Source organism: Taeniopygia guttata, chromosome 4 (assembly GCF_048771995.1).
Source record: "Taeniopygia guttata chromosome 4, bTaeGut7.mat, whole genome shotgun sequence".
In the NCBI taxonomy this organism is placed as follows: domain Eukaryota; kingdom Metazoa; phylum Chordata; class Aves; order Passeriformes; family Estrildidae; genus Taeniopygia; species Taeniopygia guttata.
Genome location: NC_133028.1, coordinates 33,070,335 through 33,092,802, shown reverse-complemented (window position 1 = coordinate 33,092,802; position 22,468 = coordinate 33,070,335). Strand labels below are relative to the sequence as shown.

The 22,468-nt window shown below is 35.9% G+C and overlaps 1 protein-coding gene across 39 annotated transcripts in view; it reads left to right on the top strand.

The window, feature by feature from the left end:
• TENM3 (teneurin transmembrane protein 3) overlaps window positions 1-22,468 on the top strand; it is a 1,292,556-nt gene that overhangs the window by 628,926 nt on the left and 641,162 nt on the right. Inside the window, exon 7 of one of the 39 annotated variants that reach the window (XM_072927750.1) lies at window positions 2,277-2,349. The exons of the other annotated variants lie outside the window; for them this stretch is intronic. The gene's annotated coding sequence lies outside the window, so the exon portion shown is untranslated. The remainder of the gene's footprint in view (window positions 1-2,276; window positions 2,350-22,468) is intronic. 39 annotated transcript variants of the gene reach the window in all.

Genomic DNA, 22,468 nt, shown 5'->3' with positions numbered 1-22,468 from the left:
AAAATTGTATAGCTTTCATAAAGAGATTAGACTCCATCTTAATAGGAACTTGCTTCTGAGGACTTTATTTTTCATCACCCCTACTACTGCCATCGGGAAGCTGTTCCAGGTTGTCACTGCTGTCTAATCATTAAGAATACTTTTGATCTCCTGCCTAATTTTATTCATGGACAATTTATAATATTTTTCTTCTGCCAACAGTGTCTTTTACTTAAGTAGACCTTCTCCTTTCATGGCATATAATTATTCCAAACATAATTATTTATAGGGAGTGATTATATGTCTTCTTAACTACAATAAGTCTTCTAAGCTATTATTTTGCTAACTTAAGGAGGATAAGCACTTTTGCTCATCCTTTGTATGATAGGCACTCTATTACTCTGATCCTCTTTTCAGCGCCTGCTCAAGCTTGGTTTCCCCTCTGCTGTGCTTGACTATATTGTATATTCCCCATGCAGATCCATGCAGAGCTAAAAGTTCCCAAAGAATTTGCAGGTACTGAATGGAGAACCAACAGAAGTCATCATGCAAAAATCCAGCCTTGACAAATTCTAATGTTTGTGGGTCTCATATGAAAACCTGTCATAATACTTATTATGCTAAATCTGACATTGAGCAGGCCTCTAGGCATTGTATTTAGGAATAAGAGACTCTTCAAAGTTTGCAGCTCTGAAGTTTGTCTTCCAAGGTTAGTGTCTTATCTAAACTTATCTTAAGTCTAACTTATCTTAAAAATTGATTAAGTATGTGATATTTTTGAATTAGTTAAGAGACTGAGAATGTAGTATTTCTCATTAGATGATGTATGGAGCATAATCACCATGTTTAGAAGGCTATAAGAGGAGGAAGCCAGCCTTAGGTAGGATAAATTAAACCGTTTGGTAGAAATGTTTATTATGCAGCTTCAAGGAAGAAAAGAAGAATAATGTCTTAATTTCCCACAGTAATGTGTGGTATTTCAGTGTTGTATTGCAAGCAATGAACATAGAAGCAGAGGAGGAAGTAAACAAGGTCCCATCATTATTTCTGCCTAGAAAAAGTAGAGGTGGCTTAAAGTGGCTGTTTTGGGGAGTCTGGTTGCTATCTTTAACAGGAGGAGCACAAAAATATTACTTTAAGAACACTTCAAGGTTTATAGATTTGGAGGACTTTTCAGAGACTAATTATGTTTCAAAAAATCTAATATCCAGCTGAGATGTATGAGCAGTCGAGGTATATCCTTATTCCTGAGGTTACTGTTTATAATGCATGCTGTTATTTTAAGTCAATAGTTATTTTAAGTCAATAATTATTTGAAGGTAAGCATATTCTCATATTCTTAAATCTTTTATACTGGGAAATTGAATCTGAGTAATTTGGTTCATGTGAAACACTCTATTCCTTTGGGTCACTATTTAAGGTTTCCAGTCTCCCTTGAAGTATGAGAGGCCTCATCATAGATTAAAAAATGGTCAAAATTTATCAAATTAATTTTCTGAACAGTATTCTGAGTTTCCAGTAAGGAAGAGGGAGAGCTGGAATTGAAAATTGCATTTCTGCTAATGCCTCACATAACCTTCTGTATGCAAATGCAATGATTAGAAAACTTCTGAGAAGCTGGTAGACAGATGTGAGCCTTCCACTCTCTGAGCATTGGTCTAAGTACCAGCCTCTGAAATATCATAAGACAGAAATGCTCCCATTGTCTTGTTTCAGATAATCTACTTTGCATGAAACTATTACATACCTATTAGCTCAGAGAGAATGCAGGAGTGTGAGGATAAAAATCCATCTTAATGGCTGAAGTTTCTGTACAGAGAGGGAAGCTGCTAGCTGCAATTTTTAGCAGAAAATTTGTTTATGCATTTTACCAATATTTAAGTGCCATATGGAACTTTTTAAATGAGCCCCCATAGTGGAAAGATTTTGAGGAGCCGAGCCATTAAGCTAGAAATATATTCTCATTCTAAGTTCTCTCTATCACTGTGATTTTTAATTTTTCCATATACAGTAGAATTCCTACAACAGGAAGTATTAAGGGTTCTTGTATAAAAATAGCATAGTAGATTGATGGTGATAGCTTAGGAGATGTGGGTTTGATAGCTCCTTGGCAGAAGACAAAATAGAATCTCTGTCCTGTATCTTCTTGCAGTGTGAGCTTTTAAATAAAAAGCAATGTGAGGAGATCATACATTAAGATATAGAAGAAGTCTATAAATTCCATATATTCACTGAAGTGCTTGATCCTTCAGGTATAGTCAGGATCTGTGCTTAGCACAATTTTTTTTCCCTTTCAGATTCTACCTATTTAATCATGAAACTGATGACAGTTCAAGAATACATGTTTTGAACATAAATAAAAGAATTAAGGTGAGATGCCAAGGAAAACTTTAATGTCAAAAAAAGAGATTCTAATAGTATTGATTTTTCGTTTTAAAATTATTTTTTTTAATTTTACAAATAGAAATTGTGATTACTTTATAAATTGTAACTTCTATATAAAATAAATACCAATAATAATTTTGCAATTTTGGAAAATTTTCACTATCACAAATATTTTCATAAAACTGTTATTGAGAAAATTAGATGTCAGTTTCTCATTTTGGTTAAGGATGACGTTTACTAAACTATGCAAAAATCTAAACTATTCTTATGGAAGAGAAAAGCAATTATAAAACTATTATTTGGTTTTAATAAGTCCCATAGAGTTTAATATATCAATAAAATGATACTTTCTTGACAAGTTAAAAAAAAAAAAAATCACTTCAAACACTGCATTTTCTAATTACTTTGCCTGGCACCCTGAAACCCTGCAGTGTGCCAGCAGCACCAGCCCCAGGCTTCTGACAGCAGAGCAGCATTCCAAGGGGCATCAGTACAGCCTTCACAGCCCCTCAGTGCTGGAAAAGGAGATACAGTTATGTTAAAGGATCACATGAACAAAATGAGGGATTGCAGAGTGATTCAGGAGCACAGACTCTTTAGATGGAGGTTGCCACTGTTAGAAAGCTCCAGAGCCTAAGACTTCTTGCTGGCCCTGTTTAATTAAATGGTAGAGGCAGTCTTAGTTCTCTACAGCCTTAGAACTTATCCCAAAGTGGCAATGGCTTCTAACCATGTCCTGCTATTGAAAACTTTAAGTCTTCGCTGACTTTTCAAGTTAATTTGGATGTTCTGTACATATTTAGGATGGTTCAGCTTTTGAAGTAACATCTGGGGAAAATATATATGAAAGATAGTTCCATGGCTCCTTTTTCATAGGAGCAACAGACAAATATGGAAATCTTTCTCTTGACACCCAATATGACTGTAGAGCCAAAAATATGTCAAGATTTTCTATCTTGAAAACAGAGCAGAAGTGGAATACAGATTTGAGCTTGCTAAGGATGAAATGAGCAGATGTTCTGTCAACAAACTGATCACTGTACAACAAATTTTAAAACAAGTAGAACCAAGACATGTACCACATTTTTACAGAAATCAGTTTTTTTTTCAAGCTGTAGCTGAGACTGCTCTCATGAGCATCACTTTTTTAAGCATAAAGAAAAATGACATTTTAAAAGCCAGAATTATTTTAATTCTAAGGTTCTGTTTAGAAGCAATAAGATCTTCTGTAGTCAATATCATCTTCTCTTGCTGAATTAGGTAAATGAGTGATTTTTATACTAGGTAAAAATACTGTCATCATGTAAAGACCTCATACAAATTTTTCAAGTCTATACATGTTAAAGGGAGTGGAGAATTGTGATTTGGGCAATTTCCACCAGCTTCCAAACTGTTAGTTCTGTGACTCTGTCGTAAATGTACCACAGCCTTGGAAGTAATCATTACAGTCTCCCTCTATGTCTGTATCTGCTGCTATAGTCTTTCAATAGGAATGTGCACCAAATTTTCTGTGGGATTTTAAGGAGGCTTAGCAAACAAGTGAACTGTCTAGCCTGTCTCCAAAAGAAAATTAGCCCAAGCTTTTGACCAATATCTGAACAGATCACTTTAGGTGCTGAACTAGGAGAATACGACAATTAAATTGGCACCAACTAAATGCAGTATCTCATCTGCATTTAATTAATGGAAACTGGTAGACTCCTGTATTGCACAGATAGCCTATGTGCCAAGCAATATACCTAGAGCTATCTGACAGAAAATACACCAGGACATTCAAGGACTTCTTAGCCTATGTTCTTGTGTGTCTTTGAGAAATTTCACACCTTGAAGTTGATTGCCTCTCTTACCAAAAATACTAAATTTACAGTCTACTGTATATATCATTGAGGTAGGAGCCAGATAGGGTGCTGAATTTACATTACTAAAAGGCAGTTGAACTATTTATTGAAAATTGAAGCTGCGTACACAGGTAAATGTGCCAGTTCTACTTACAAGTACTGTAAATGACATAAGATTACATTTTTATAATGATGGACAAGAAAAATCAGCAGGACATGTTCTTTCCTTAGAAAGTACTCCTTTATCCTTGAATCCAAACACAAAATTAAGATCCACTAATCATTAGTAACAATTAGCTTTTTTTATTGCAGACAGTTATTAGTCATTGATAGTTCTAATAAAGAAGGTACTATTATACAGATGTCTAGCAATCTTATGGTCACATTAAACAATAATTTGAAAGAACTTTACATTTTACTGACTATTTTTATAAACTGGCATTCCAGTTATTGCTTATTCACTGACAATTATGCACTTTACTCTCAGCATGTATTGTAAATTTACTCTGTAGTCTTGTCTCTTAAGCGGTTTTTTTTAAACTTCTATGTAGTGCTATTTTTAGAGCCAATCACAGAACCACAGAATGGGTCAGGTTGGAAGGAACTATAATGCGTATATGCTCCAATCTACCTAAAGCAGAAAAATCCTAGAGTACAATTGCACAAAATGCAAAATTAGGCAGTTCTTGAATATCCCCAGTGCAGGAGACTCCACAACCACTCTGGACAATCTGTTCCAGTGCTTAGTCACTCACACAGTTACAAAATTCTTCCTCATGTTCAAGTGGAACTTTCAGGGTATCATTTTCTGCCCATTGCCTCTTGTTCTATTGGTTGGCACCACCAAGAAGACCCTGGCTCTATCCTTTTGACACCCCTCTTTAGATTTATATACATTAATGAGGTCCCCTCTCAATAATCTTCTTTTGAGGCTGAACCGGCCAAGCTCCCTCAGAACTTTCCCTTTTAAAACTTAGATAGTCAGAAGTTAATGTAATACCTACATAAAGACTGACTAATTTATTAATATTTTGATTGTAATCTAACAGTTATATGTTCTTCATACACTGGTGGTTCTTATTTGCTATTTGTGTAAACCTTGTGTCAATGTGAACAATCAGTATGCTGACAGCCTTAAAAGCTTATAAAAATGAATAGCACTGCACTACAAAATCAGAAATCTTGTTAAAAATATTCTCTTTGAAACAGTCAGAGATCTGGCCTTTTATATAAAACTCCCAGTGCATGAAAGATGGAGCTCTTCCAGTGCTGCTTGCTATACTTTTGTTTTAGAATTAAGGGGCATTAGAACTGGGAAGGAAGCACAAAGGAAAACTTTCTGTGCACTGTCTTTATGAATATAGTTAAAGAGGATGCTTTCTTTGACCTATCCATATCATTTTAAGAGTCAGTTTAGGGAATGTTGCCAAGAGGGCTGTCCTTCAGATTCGAGTTGTCACTCCATTATTTTAAAAAGTTAATCCACTCTCCTGTCCCTTTCATATAAAGTAACAGTACCTTTCATAGAAACCATTAATACATTCAGCCCTGAGAAAGCCTAGTATCTAATTTTGTGTAGGGAGGATGTCAGCTAGAAAAAGGAGCTGATGGTAGTTGAAGCTCTAAGTGAAAGCTTCTGAAGAGCAGATTTTCTTGAAGTATTCTACCTGTATAAACGAATTTGAGAAAAGCTGGAGGAAGTTTGGTTACATGTTAAATGTTGTACATTGATGAATTGGTGCTGTAATATTTTCTTGTTATGTTTATAGTTAATTACCTATCACATGCTTGCTATAGCAACACGAGTATAAAAAACAGTGGGAAGATGGAAGCTGATGATTTTTATCTGTCATTCATGATGTAATCACACATGCCTTGCACTACTTGAATCCAAATGCAAATGAGAAGAAAAACAATGAGTGATACTCTGCCCTTTAGCAGTCTTGGAATCCATGGTCAAAGACGGACATTCAGCAGTGCCTCCATAAACAAGAGATGTTAAAATTTAAAAAGTATTGCAGAACATGCATGTGCCAGGTTGAAACCATGAGTCATGACAGCTCTGAAATGGAATAATACCAATGCCCACCCACTTTTTTTACAGTGGGCACAAAAAAAGGGATTCCATGAAGTTTCTGTTCTCTCAGGATGTGTTTTGTTAAAACATGCAGATTACAGATGAGAACAGAAGCAGGGTCTCTGCAGGATGGGCAGAGGGCAGACATGTGGCACTGCTCTGGGCCCACCCTGCCATCCTTGGAACACGCAGGAAACTGCAGGGAGGTAAGGACAGGATTTTCCCTTTGGGCTCCTGGGCTGCACCTGTGGCAAACAGGAATGGATGGATGTCCAGACAGGGAACTGATACCAGCTGTATTTTGGCAATCCTGGCCTCAGGCAAAGGGACTGTGGGGCAGCTCTGGAGGAGCAGGCCCTGCTCCTGCCACCCTCATCATGGAAGAGCTTAATGGCAGTGCAAAATATGTTCTGTGACACTAAACACAGAAAAGCAGTTTATTATGAGTGCATGCAGTAGGGGATTCACGTTAAAGATTGCTGCAAGTTGGGGAAAGAACGTCACCTCTGAAGAAGTAGGGAATGGGCACATGTGTCTGAGAAAAAGTCCATAAAATATTGCTAGTTGATTTCTGGTAGAAAGTTTTATAGCTGTAGTTAAATGAATTCAGGAAAAAAATTACCAAAAATGGTAGCATGTTTCAGTCCAACATCCACTGAACTTTATATCTCTGGCACCCCCACACACAATGCACAGACTTAGTTCTATTATTCTACCAATTCATCAGTCATTTGTGATCTTGCAAAGTTTTTTGGTTTGTTTTTTTCTATTTATTCAAATGCAGAATGAAAATTAATCACCCCGTAGGTTAGCACTGAAAATGCTGTACAATTACAGGATTAGTAGTTAGTTAGAGCCCATTGTTGTAGAGTTAGAACTCTTTGGAAAAGTTGAAAGTTAGAACTACTGCATCTGCTTTGGCATTAAGTGACCATTTTATTTCATTCATCAACACAGTCTAAAAGTTGTAGCAACCATATAATTCAACAGGAAAGGATGAGTTAATTAAATGCTCACACCCTATTTCCACTTCTTTTATTTTCTGTGGAGATGGAAAACTTAAAAAAGGAAAGTGAAGAAAAAGTTGTTTTGAAAATGTCAATCATGATGATGAACCACTTTTGTGGTAATCTACAGCTAGGTAATACAGGGGCATAGGGGAAATAGAGTGCTCTGGATCAAGCCAAGAATTCCTGAAAGTTTGAGGTTTTGGGTTTGGTTTTTTTTCTGTTTGTTTGTTGTTTGGTTTTGGGTTTTTTGTTGTTGTTTTTCTTTTATTTTTTAATGTGGGCTTTTATTATTACTGAATTTTTAAAATATTAATTCATTTTGTTTCAAATATTTATCCAGCTGCATGTTTTTTTTACTATTTAACAGCTAGTATCATACTTGAAAAAAGCATCATAGAAAATTTAATAAATGGTAAAATTGTTTTCAATAGAGACATCTTTTTAGAACAACCTCCTGAGGTATCAATAAATTTATTTATACTCTTTTACCCCTAGCCTCTTGGTCACCATTCTCATTCATTTGACAAAAAGAACCCCTACCTGCTAGCAGTGGTAAATCCAGCTTCTGCAAGGAGCTAGAAAAGCGGGTAGCTAGCCTTTTATTTTTCTGAAACATGCTGTTTTATTCTTGGATAATGTCTGGCTGTTGCTTCCGAATTCAAATTAGACACTATTGCAGTGTAGTTTAAACAACTCACAAGGGAAGGTAACACAAACTACTGTATTCCAAGGCTTATTTTCACCCATTTTAACTTCCAAGGGGAGGAAATGTCTGTTCAATTTGTTATTTCTCATTCTTAATCTTAGATCAATGGTGGGTTACTTTGGAAAAGTTATAAGGGGAATCATTCTGAGTGACAATGTTGTAAAAAATTTATATATTTCAGTTTTTCAGAAGTGTTGTGACCTTTTTTTGCTCTCCTGTATCTCAGAAGTATTTGGTGTTAAAAGTTCAAGCTTGTCATGCACTTAATCCTTGATGAGAACAAGTGCATGTGGCATGTCTGAAGAGATTTGATTTAGAAACAGAAAATATCCTTTTATTCCTATCCAGAATGGAAGATAATTAAGCAGTTCCAGATGCCTCCATGTGGCATCTTTAGCAGACATGAGACATATTCCTTCATCCTCACCAGTAATTCTATTCTGGTTTGCCCTAAGTTTAAAATGAGAAGGAGGGGGAAAGAATGTTACCTTTCCTTTGTGTTATGTCACGTACCAAAAAATTTATTCATATTTTACACATTTTTATTACTGAAATATCTTCTATTTATAGTATATGCTTACCAGAATACTTTTATGTTACATTTCTGGGGCAGCAGTAAGACTACACCAAATCAAGGTATTTTTTAATGCCTCCTGAAAGCATGACTTGAGGTATGTATGTATGTATTACTCCCAAAAATCTGACTTGATACAGCACTGTGTGTGAAAATTATTTGTCTTTAAACCTGGAGTAGGACTGTGGATCAACTGGAACCAAATCTGTTAAGACAGATTTCAAAAACACTTCTTGTTTCATATTACTCTGAATTAGTATAGCTCTGCATTTAAAATAGGAAAAAAAAAAAAAAGGCAAGAAAATTTCAAAAATTGAATTCTAAATAATGTACAATATTGAATCTTAGAGAAGAGGCGATGGAATAATTTATACAGAATTAATTAAGCATTTTCAAATTTCTAGCATGAAGTTTTCCTGCCACGAAGAATTAGACCCTGGAATTAAACTCTTGCAAACTTTTTTCAAAGAATTTAGGTTTCTTTGGGGTCACTGATTTGGGACTTACTGAAGGGACAGAGAATCTCTAGCAGGCATGACATTTTCTGATTTCCAGCTGCAGAATTGGGTTTTCTTCCTGTCTGTTGTGAGTAAGCAATTCTGGTTCTCAGGATACTGGGCTCCACACCCTTTTCAAAATTCCATAATGAACCGACATGAAGAAATGGATGAAGTTTCTTCTTGTATCTGTTTACAGATTAAAGAGTAGAGCCATAGATTTTGTTTTACCTGTTACTGGATCCTGAATTAAGTTATTCAAGTTCTTACTTTTGCTAGCAGAATTCTAAGCATACAAAATGACACATATCTTTTCATGTATTTATTTTTCTTTTAGATGAGAGTTGCTTCTCTGGTTATATTCCATTCACTTCACAGTCAGTGATAAGTCTATGCCAGTTGTCAACATAGTAGATTCCCATAGAACCATGCTGGTGGGAGAGTAACTGTTCCATCCAACTTCAGTTCTTCATGTCCTTTCCTTCCAAACCTGTTGTCCCCAATACAATATCATAGGACAGCTATTATTTTTGGTTTTTTCACTACTCTCCTTGGGAGGAAAAAATGTGCAGTTTCTATGACAGACCTACAGGGATCTTCCAACAGATAAGAGATAAAAGAATTTGAAGCATGAGGAATACTTGGACCCCTACTGCAAGGATGTCCTACCAGTATTGTAAGAAAGTAAATTAATCTCATTCTTCACTGACAATACAGCAGTTCAAAATCTTATTTGCAATGTGTAACAAAAACATTTTCATTAAGTAAACTGTAGCACAAGTGCGCTGAGTGTAAGGATGCTTTCTCAAGTTAGAGGAAACACAGGGATGATTCTGTGTGCCAAAGTAATGATATCATAGAATAGTCTCACCTAACAGTTTCTTCATTAGGACAATTGTAGTATATGTCTGGAATGAATATTGTGTAGTACACTGGCTACTTGTTTATTTACAGTTTGTAATGAAATGTGTTAGAAAAGCTAAAAATGGCCATTGTTTCTTTTGCTGATTAGCATTGCTCCTACTTATTTGTATGGATTACTTTTATATGAATAAAAAAAGAAGTGCTGCAATATCAGTAGGTATTCCTAAATACTCAAGTGTGCTGTAAATGTAACCATCCCTTTTATATTTAAATTAGGTATTTGATATAAATCAACAAAGCTCAGTGGTGAAAACTGACAACTCCATGCATAATGCTGTAAAGAGAATGATGTCTCAAATATTTACTGCATCTATAATTTTTTTACATGCTGGCAGAAAAAACACCAGCTGAGTAGCCCATGCATGTATATTTTATCTATTTTATAATTTGTGTCATTTTAATCCTCATAGTACCTCATTTTTTTCTTCCAGTAGACTAAATAAGAAATCTATGATTACTTACAGAGTCCTTAACAATGGGAGACTCTATTAAGCATGCAGAGAAAACAAATGCAACCCATGAATTTAATTCTAGTTTTCATTATCTTTTATTTGTGTATCACACCCTAAAGCTGTCGATTTTATTCTCATATTCATCTTTCTAGTAAAATGTTTGGAGGCAGAGGGGAATGCACTGAACAACTGAATTATTGATTTACTTTATGTGAGAAGAAATCCCTGTATTTTAAAAATTCTAACGTCTTAAGTTACTAATGTATTTATCCAATATTTGAAACTCTGGGAGTGTCCTAATTCTTGATGGTATGTTACTGTCAAAGTACAGTAAATATTTTATGCAGAATACAGTATCTTAAATTGAGAAATCTCGATAGCAAATGTACCAACTTTAGCATGACATCTCAAATTCTGTTAGGAAATGTTTCATGTCAGCATGGTGATATATTTGGCCTCTGTTCAACCTCTTGCAAACTATTAAGAACACTTTTCCCCCCTTCTTTATGTAGTTTCCTTCTTACACTTTTTTTTCCCCTCTTCGCCTGAGAGATAGCTTGGTATAGTTGCAGAATCTGGCTTCACTGAGGACCTGCTTTTTGTGGTTTTAAGCTGGATTGACGGATGCAGAGGAAAGCTGAATGGTTTGCCTGAGGTTGGCTCACTGGGGATTAGAACCAAGAATCCTCTTGCTCACAGCCATTTTTCTCTAAGGTGGAAACCTCATTGCCTTCATATTTTCCCAGCAAAACAAGGGGCATAGCTCACATTTAGTTTTTTTCCTAATGGTTTACATTCTCTTTTTCTTTGTTCAGATTTTCAGAGATTTTTTTTTCCCAGTCCATCTTATTTTTGGACATAGAACACAAATCCTTCTTTGGATTCATATTTCATTTATCTTTTCAGGGTATGTGGTACATAACAACATTTACAAATCAGTCTTTCTTTTAGTATATTTTTCCTGTTCAGCAATGGATGACTTCTTCCGTGCTCAGTTTCTTATAAGGAATTGTCAAAAAAACCTATCATGTACCATCATACCATCTGCATGTATACACACACACACACCCTGCAAATGCATGCATATTTGCACACCTGTATTCATGCACAATACTGTATTTTAAAACTCAAGTTTTATGTAATGGTCAATGATTATACCATATTTTTAGGAAGAGAGGCTTTAAGAAAACTTTTTTGTTTCCCCAGTACCAAGACATAAGACTTTTGGCCAATGACAGAATCTGTGGAAGTTCTATGCCTTCTAGCAATAAGTCTATTGGGTTACCAAGCTATAGAGTTTCCAATAATTCCCTATAGCAGTCTTCCCTCTTACTAGCAAAATCTCTAGTGCAGGGAGTGTACTTGTAAAAGAGTATATGCTGAAGCTGTTAGAATTTAGAGCCCAAACTGTGGCAGAACAAATTTTTCTCATAGTGCTTTTATGCCATAATTTTACTGGTGATGTTATTGTCACAGTTGTTTTTCCAATTTTGAATGCATAATTAAAGTGCAGTTTTCAAATCTGGTGGTAGAAGACACACTGGCCTTGAGGGATTGGTAATTATGAAGAGATTCCTAATCTATTATACATGACAGTAGGAAGAGGCAAAAATAAGAAGTAAAAGGTAGAGGACAACAACCTAGAGTTATCTGGGAACGGCAGGGAAGTACACAAGGTCAGTGTGTGGCATACAATATTTCCTTGCCATCTTAAACAAAAATATCTTAATGGAATATAGAATAAAATAAAAATATTTCTGCTTTTCTTCTTTCCTCCCCCTGCATAAACACAGAAGGGCTTATGTGTTGAGATTACTTGTTCTTCTGAGCAGAGAAAGAAAAACATGTATCACATGTCATATTTTAGTCACATTTCTGTATCTATCAAGTAAACATGCTATAAAACCTAAACAGAGGAAAAAACCTTTGTCTTGATTTAAAGAAAAAAAACCAACTATAATTGTACGAATTTTGGGGATGGACCACTCTGTAATCCTGAAAAATTTCTTTAATGGGTGTGTCCATATTACTAAGTCTTGAAGTACCATCAACTTCTTTGGGCCTCTCATGTTGCCAAGCCATTTCTCACTTCTATATTGAAGGAGACTAATGAGTTGACCTATTGCTTCATGAGCTTGTTCTACATAAAAATTACAGGTAGATTCACGGATTAGATGAAAGCTGAAAAGCAGTTTTCATAGTTTCCTCCATCACAATTTTAAAAGACATGCTCTTGACAAGTATCACATTGTAGTGAGTCAAGTGATCCCCATGCAGTCTCAGAGACTTCTTTTCAATGTTTAAAAATATTCCCAAGGATTCTTTAGGTCACTAGGAAATTTCTTAACAAATCAAAGAAAGGAAATAGCATAGGAACATGCCTAATTTGTTAATAATTTTAAAAATTACCATCATTCAGACCAATTCAAGTCTACTCCAGCTTGTGAGGCTTAAGGGAGACCAGATGGTGGTAGTACATTGGAAGGTATCCAAAATTGCTTTTGAGTTAATTGATATAGTGGAGAAGAGATCTCGGAAGAAGTATATATCCCCAGGTAGTTGATTGCTTTGGAATTCCAACAGAGAAGAAATGTGTCAAAAATGAGAAAGGAAACATGAGCTATTGAGTGGTTTTATCTTAGATTTAGCCCACTAAATTACTAGCCAAACATGCATTAAAAAAATTAAATCATTTGATAAATATGGAAAAGGTGGACCTTGAAGAACTGGATGGAATTGAGAAAATAGCCTTTAGTTTTTACCTTTTGTAATTACAGTTCATTTCCACTGTTTTACTGTATAGAAGTAGACTTATTTTTAATTTGAACCAATAAATTTCAATCAGAATGGCAACACTGGACCTTCTAACATTCTATTGTTACATACTGCTAAATAATAGGGTACATGTACTAAATTAGAACTGCCACCAAAGGTTGTTTAAATTCTCTATAAAACAGATCAAATGAAACTGGAAAAGTAATTCATAGCTAAAGTGAAACTGAAAATTAATATAGTTCTTTAAATCATAGAGAAATCAGGATCTATATAGTGAATATTTACTCTTCTTTTAGGGTTCCTATTTGAACTCTGGCATTGTGTATACAAAATCTTAAAATTATTTAGCTTGCAAAAGAACTCTAAGATCATTGAGTCCAATCTTTAATACGTAACAGACATTGAGTATTATCTTTGGTAGCTTAGTTTAGTTTTATTTTTTTTTCCTTTTTTCTCATTTTGTCTACTTCATTTTCTTTCTTTCATTTTTTTTTCCTTTTTTCCTCTTCCCTTTCCTCTTTTTCCTTTTTTTCTTCCCTTCAAATAGATGTAGTTAAATACATTTAGTTCTTAACAATCAGATAAATCCTTCAAAATTTTTATTAATTGCATTTTGGAAATATTTCATCAGGAGACAGCATTTTCTGGGCTTTTCTTTCACATGATGTCTTTCAATCTTTTAGTGTGCATTCCATTAGAAGAGCAGTCAATGTGACCTTCTTCTATGGGGTTAATAAAGGATGCATAGTTTCATAAGCTTGATTCAATTTCCTTAATGTGAACACACTGAATAAGTGACCATTATAGTATTTGTCTGGTTTTCTTTGCTTCAGTGTGCAGTTACCAACCTTTTATATGAATGACCACATCTGGTGTGCATTTGGCCACGTAAGGTGAGACAAAAGCAAAATAGATTTTCCTTAGTGTTAAATCAAATTTCCACACATTGTACACTCTAATGTGGATCTAAAATGTATCAAGTCATATATTATTTAGCTGTATTGTATTTTGTGCTTTTTTTTTAATTCCATCCCACATTCCCAGTTTTAATAAATGCATGATGCAGTATTTGAGCATTATATCTTAGAAATTCAGCACTTTCAACAGATTCTTCGAACTTCAAAGAATTTAATATTAGTATGATAAAAGGTCTTTTGAAGAATAATATTGGAACATAAGAAAAATGACTGCCTGAGTGTGCCCTATCATTTTGAAAGTGTTTTATTGCTTTAATTTCCTGTCTTACTAAAGTAACAAGCAGCATAATAGAAGATATACTGTAAGAGAGTTAGCAATTTATTAGAAGGCCTTAGCTGGTTGAGGACTTTATGTGATGTGAAAAAGAAAACCTCTATTTAGCTGAAAAATGGAGACAAGCTGCAACATTAATGTTGCAGCAGCTTTAAATAGAGTACTATCTTTGACTGATAAGTTGCTTCCAGAAGCCCAGTATGTTTGAATAGGATAAATCTGTAAATATAGGTCTCGCTCAGTCCCTGTTGTGAGTGGATAGCCTCCTGGAAATCTAATGCTATTTCATCCGTGAGTTGTATATGAGACGATGTTGCTTTGGATTCCATACAACAAAGGCAGTGTTGCAGCTATATTCATAGAACGATAGCTTGGGTTCAAAGGGATCTGAAGGATCATCTAGTTCCTACCCCCTGCTGTGGGCAGGGACACCCTCCTCTAGACTGGGTTGTTCAAAGCCCCATCAAGCCTGGTCTTGAACATTTCCCAGGATGAGCTTCGCTCATGTTATGCCCAACTTCATTTATTTCTTATACTTCCACATAAGTGACATGACTAAGTCTGGGCTTTGGCGACCTGGTGTAGTCAAAGTTTAGGCTATGCTAAGTTTTTTAAGTTTTTTACCTATTTTCTCTTTATAACTTGCAGGCTGGAATTCATTTTGCAGAAAGCTGAAAAATCAATTTTTAAAAATTATAGAAATGGAAGATGTGGCACTAACTAACCTGTAAAATTATGATGCAAGATTAATTAAAAAAGCAGTTATTGCCCTAGAAGGAGCAATGACTATTGGGTTGCTGTTTACAGTGTGCATAGCAAGATATGCAGGCGTCTGTATGCTTGTGATGGAGTTGCATGTTTATCACTGCAGAGCAAGAAGTACAAGAATCACAAGACATTCTTAATCCCACTACAGTTCTGCCACTGAAGGATTACAAAACAGCTGGTTGTAACAGATTGCTTGGTATTGCCAGAAAACAAAACAAAACAAAAATATGTAATATTATGTGAGCAACACCTTCAAAAAAAACATAAAATACAGTTTAGATGGAGATTTTATTGATAGCACTGTTTTTATTGAATTGCACACTGTGTGAATTGTTTAGACAATTTTATTTTATTTCTTATATTTGATGGGTTATTGAACAATGCTACTTCTGTTTTGTTTTGTTTTGTTTTGTTTCTTCAGTTGAGACACTCCTAGTTATGTTTTAAGAAGGGCAAATAGTGTAAATCATATAACAGAAATCTAACCTTAAAGATTTATCTATTGAATTGGCACCTTGGACACCTAGGGCCTCAAGAAAAAGCCCAAATATTACTGGTATCCCCTATGTTAGTCTTGGAAAGAATAATGATTTGCAAGGCTTATTGCTTACTGAAGCACAAAAGATTCCCTCTGGGCTTGCCACAGACAATCCTCAGGCACGTTAGGGGAGTCAACTAGAGTTAGTTCAAAGTGAATTACTCCGTTTTAATCATGGTGACTTTACCATCTCAGTCATGGCATGTAATATTGTCAGTATTTTTTCCCTTTTAAATGACAAATTTGGTCACTTTTTTAAGACATATTTTAGAGTGTTTGTGAGATTTATAGATTCAACAGCTCTTCAAAGAATTTCTGCTTTGCTTTTCAACCCTGAAATTTTCTATCGTGTCTATTTCATCACCTTGAGGCAGTTCTAAGTTAAAATATGTGGAGATGCTTTACAATTGAATGAGTTCTTAGTATGATATATAACCAATTATACAGCTGTAATGAGTCCTAATTTGAAAAAGCAAATAAAAATTGTTGTACTAAGGATTACTAAGGACTAACATTACCTGCTCTTTGTTTATTTACAAATAAGAGACAGGTGTATAACCACAGTATTCACAAATATTACTATCAATAAATTTAAAAATTCAGCACTTTGATTACTTTAATATTTAGCTAATTAACTTTGAAACCTTGGAGGATTGTGTGTATTTTCCAAAGTCAGTGCCAATTTCATAATTACTTCGATCACTTCCTAAACTGCTAAGTTTATCAGGATACCAAATAGTAATCAATGAATAAAAAAAGTGAATCTGGTCCTTTATCTTTTTTTTTTTTTTTCCTCAACACACTTGAGACAGATTTCTGCTTAGATACTTTTCTTTTTTATAGTGTAGCAGATTAATTACTGAATCTTCCAGGAAAGATTCATCTTTTTTGCAATCCTTTTCAAGAGGTTAAAGAACCATCTGGACTTGACTCTGAATTGTGTAAAGAGTAAACCAATAGACTCTATAGTTATACAGTCTCTCCTGTAGTTTTTTGTTAATAAAGATTATAAAACTACTGAGGATGATGGTCTTTACCTTAGCCCTTCCTATGTTTATGTCTCTGGTCCAATAACCAGAGGGATCATGGAGGTGTGGTTTATCTTCATTTAAGGCCTCTTGATATCATTTTAGTTCCAAAAGGGAAATCAAATAAGATACAGAAGATGCTAAACTTGCAGAACTCTCAGGTCATTAGAAACTAATTAGAAACAGCTTATGGATTTCAATGATCCTTTAGGTAAGGTGTGAGAGAGGGATCAAAAAACATTTAACATCTTCACTTCCTCATTCTTTCCAGACCATGTAGTAGTGTGTGACAATTTCTGACTTATTTTCATTGTTGCTTCTTTTACAATATAAACCTGTATTTTACAGAGTAAGTGAAGTGCAAGAAAATAGAGATACTAATGTAGACGATAGGTCTTTTAACTACAACTTCATTAATTATTATTCAAATGTTATAATTTTCTAAATTGATAAACCACAAATATCTACCTAAATTACTGCCCTTGTCGTGTATAATCTATATGAAAAGACAGATGTGCTAAGAAAAACTTGAAGGATGTGAGTTAGTAATAGACACACTGTTAATATTAGCAGCTCTATGCAAGCTCTTATTTATTTTCAGGTTTAGAATGCTAAAGTCTAGGAAGTTTGTAAATCTTAGAATAATCTCTGCTGTTATATCGCAATGTTTTCATATGAAATAGCTTTCTTCTCCAGGCTCATGAATTGTTTTGTGACAATATAGCTATCACAGATGTCCAACAGAGTTACAGGGGCTAAGTTGGAGTTTCTTAGAAGGTCTTTCTAACTGTGATTTGCAAGAGGTGCTTGCCTTGTCCCAAAATCCCACAACCTCTTTAGCTTGAGAATGTCTGTGAGCAAAACTGCTGACTATAGATGTCACTCACTGACATGCAAACCAAATACTTTGAGCTGTCCGTCTGAACAAAGCTGACAGTAAAACTGGAAACAAACAGATGTAGCTTGAACAAAGTTGACGCTTTTTAGCACAACAGAACTTCTAAATGCTTGTGCACACATCTAAGTCTAGCTGGAAACCATGAAGTAAATTAATTCTCTGTGGACAAAGCTGATATTTTGATATTCCAGCTGGCCAGTCCTGCATGTTGGGAGCTACAGAATAGTTTATATTCCAAGTTCTGCCAATCAGTAGACCTAGGATTCCTTTATTAACTGTTAATAATACTGGGATAGAAAGCATAAAAGACTTGAGGGAAAAAAAATAATTTTCTGAGGTATTCTTCTATGTTTATGCAAATTTTAGCTACATTTTCATGCCTTCTTTTCATGTTACTTCTGTTGACTTACAAAAAACTTCTGGAGCATGTCTAGTCCTTCTTTTGTAAACACCTCAGTCATTAGTTGTCTTGCACGTCCATGACCTGACCTTTGACTAAAGAAGGTATCTTTTTTAAATGAGGAACTTTTAACTTATTCTTCTCTCTAAAAGCCCTATCCTTGTTTATATAGCACTCTTTCTCTTACAGCAAATGTTCTGTATCTCCAGACACTCCCTTCTTTCCGATCAATCTTGACACAAATGTCTTCATTCCCAGGATGTTGTTTAGGATGGTTATTCTTTGGTTGTTGGAGTCCAGTTGCTAAGGTTAACAGTTCCCTTATGCATGTACACTGAAGAATATGTGTTACAACCTGTCAGCAAATGCTTGATCCACACCAAAAGAGAACTTCAGAATTACATAGGCTGATTCTCTAAATCATTCTGGTTTTAAGGCATTTTTCAGTAAGAATTCATGAAGTTTCATCTTTTAGTGCATCTAATCCAGTATTCTCTCACCATCAATTAAAAGCCTCAGATGTCTTACAGAATGAAAAACATGCAATAATTTAGCTATTATAAACAATATTTACTGGTTGTTTTCATTGTATCTCACATTCATCAGTGTATTTGGAGGGTCTTCTCATTCATTTTTATTGAGACTTATGCAAATATACAAAATATTTGATAGGCCCAACTATATTAAAGTTGTCTGTAAAAGGACACTATAGAAAGATTATTTAAATATTTAGACAAATACTTTCAAAATAACAATAGCTTCCAATACTTTCATGTAGTATTAATGATACCAAGTTAGAGGTGACAGCAAACAAATGTTTATTATGTATCATTTGGGAAATTGAGAAAATCCCTCATGCACAATGATGAATGAATAAGAACAATATGGGAAAAAATAGCAGCCCCACTACAAGGATTTTAATTAATCTGTTGAACTGTATGACATACAATATAATTCGAGAACAGTGAAAATTTTAGTCACGGTTTTCATCATCTGCATTAGTGCTGGGCTGGAATGCCCCAGATAATGAAAGAGCATAATTCTGGCCACCTGATTGGAAGTTTCTGGGCAGTACATCCCAGGCGTGGTACCCTTCTTATGAAAGTTTATTATTTTAGGAATTGCAGTAAGTCTCTTTATATAAATGTAGTGTGAAATTAATGCAGGGTCAAATGCAGTATTGTGGTGTTCTGGTTTCCTCAATCATTTAGGTGTGGAAAAATAAGAAGGGACTGGCCCCATAAATCTTGGGAATAAAATGCAGATGTATGTGAAGGCACTCTGCACATAACTGGCACCACCTAGCAGAGTTCAACAGTTTATTCCTAGTACCATAACTTAGTACCTAGTACTTTTACCTACATAACAGCTCACTGCACATAGTATTGCCATATTTTCATAGATGTGCTTACTTGTCACTGGGTACATAAACTGGCTGGTCTGAAACCTTAAAGACACAAGTAGCAGATAAGTGGGAGAGTTGTTAACACCTAAATTTAAAAACACTAAGGAAAAGGAGAAATTTCTTAACCTGGGAACATTTAAAAAATAATAAAGAGTATTCAGGTATGCATGAGCATCAACCTGAAGATGGCATAAAATGTAGCGTGGCTTTAATTTAAAGAGACACTTTATGGGTTTGGATTTTTAATAAGGCAAATGTGATAGATATGCTGCAAGGACTTCAAGACAACATTTGATGTATTGCCTCAATGGAAATGATCAGTAAAGATGGGATCAGTAAAAAACCAATAAAATGGTGAAGAGCTGGCTAAAGAAAGCTATTATTTGTGCTGTAAAGCAGTAGTATGAGTTTGAAGGGAGATTATTAATGTATTTTTTTAGGATTAATGACACTCAGGGATATTATTCTTCAGCCTAATCTGTCCTTCCTGTATAGTTCATAACTAGGTATTACATGGCTCTATTACTAATCTTTGTTGCTCCTTCATGCTCCCAAAATGCCTCTTCTGTGTAGTTTCCCTTTGTTATGAGTGTCCTAGGTGACTTCTATGCTATTATTTTTCTTCTGAATAAGTATAATATTTTATCTTCTAACAGAAAGCTTATTTTTATGTATTTTGGTGTGTTTTTTTCCTTTGGTACCTTGTTTTGGTATGATACATCCTATATGTGTTCACTGGGCATCCAAGAGTTATTTTGAACTCAGGTCATGAAAAAAATTCTTCTAGTTTCTTCTGGCCCTCTACTTCAACTTAGCAGCAACTAAAATCTTGGCATTACAAATAGGTCAGGATAGAATGGAGGGAGTAATTAAGAAGTAGGGAATATAGAGTTGTCAGAGCCTAGTAAATAACGGTAAGTGATTGTAAAGACGTTAGATGGGTGGTTCCAGGGACGGATCGGGGTGAATATAAGCGAGATCTCTGTGGTTGCTCTTGGGGGATGAGGTTTATTTAGGATGGAGAGAGGCCCTGCCTCCTGCTGTGTAGCAGCATGTGGCTGGGCCTGAGGTGATGGGGGAGGGGAGAGACAAAGGGGGGAGCAGGGACTCCCGGAGGAAGTTCCAGGAGGAGAGGGGAAGATCCAAGAGCGCATCCGGCCCCCCGGAGACCCTTTATCAAAGGGGGCTCCAGGGTGGGCTGGAGCAGGACCTGGGCCAATGGGGTCACAGACACCTGATGGTTTAGGGGAGGGTTACAGGTGGGGGTGAACCATAGATTCTGGGGGGTGAGATGGAACAGTCCATTTGGCTTTTGGACCCCGCTGTAGGTGAGGGTATTGTCCCACCAGTAGGGGGCGTTATATTCGTCCTGGCTGTACTATTGTGGTTCTTAATCATATTTATCTACCCTTCCCAACAAGTGATAATAGCCACTGCAGGCCTAACTCATGCTGACATGACTGGATTCACTGAAAGCTACAACCATATCAAATGAAAATAACACTAAAATGTAGAAATTAAAATGGGTGCTTCCTCTCTCTCTTCAGCCTGGCAGAATAGTAATTAATTAGTCCTTTCTTCAGATGGGAGGACCACCGAGTTTTGAGTTCTTACACTGGCAATTTGATAGATTTACTAATATAACTCTTTCTGCTGTGTCACATTGCAGAAAATAATAAATGATTGTGTCAGAGAGAGGAAGCATGAGTTTGTTCTGTAAGAATGTAATCAGAAGATGAAAGAGGAATAGTTGTGGTTTTCCAATCCTTATATATCCTCCACTGATTGTTTAATGTAAAATGAATAAATAGCCCTGGAAGCACAGAGGATGAAACAGGGAATTGTTCAAATCATGGAGTTCAACAATCTTTTTCTTCTTCTTTCATATTGCTACTATCTATATAGAGAGGAAAAAATGCTCAAATAATAATTTGATTACTCTCCTTCAAAGACAAAATACGATTTTTAGTTTGGGCTAAAATCTAGTCTCACCATATTTTGCTGAATGCTTTGCTTGTTGGTCAGTTGAGTTAGGGTGAAGGAGAATAGGAGAAGGAGAAAGAGAATACTAATGCTATAATTTACTTCTGTTCTGGGAATATTTTAATTGAAAGAAGTGATCCTTGTTCTTCTGAGAGGAGATAATTTATGCGTCTAATTTGAGGAAATATAGTAGTTTTTTACACCAGTCAGAAATAAACTCCAAATAAGCCACTCTCCTTTCTTCCCACCCCTTCTGGTAAGAGAGGGACAAAGGCAGAAACTTTGGGTCGAGATAACAATTTACTGAAATCAAAAAGCAATGGACTAAGAAGGGCACAGTGACAGCAGCCACATTAGTAACAAAAGTATGCACACAAAAGACAAAGTCAAGATAGCAGATGCTGCCCATAGGTTGTGTCCAAGTGGCTCCCAGGACAAAGATGGCAGCTGTTCCCCCAGCCAGCTCTCCTGTACCTGAGCACGAGACAAACCCCTGATGGACAAACCCCTGAAAGCTCAACTGTCCATGTCCTGCGTGCTGCTGCCTCAGCTGCTGCACTCCATTCTGCATGGCTGCTTCTGCCACCAGTGTCCCCACTCAGCGTCCTTCGGCTCAGCTCCTTTCAAGTCAGGCTGGACTCAGCTGGACCTGGGCTCAGCTCCTCGCTCAGGTCCACAGGGTGCTGCTCACACCACTGCTGCTTTCCATCACTGCGCCTTGGAACTGCGTCTGGAGGAACCAGGGGATGGGCAGCTGTAGCAGAGGACAGGGTCTGCAGGGATGATCCTGGGAGTATTCCTGCTGGAGAGAGGGAGGCAAAGCTGCACTTCTGGGGGTGTGCTCACCTTATGTTCACCCTGAAACCACATCCCCCAGCGATGATGTGCACGGTATAGAATAGCAGGCTAATCATCCCCACATGGTGCTAAGCTCCACCCCCACTCTGGAATCAGGGGTGCATCCTGAATTGCAAATCTTC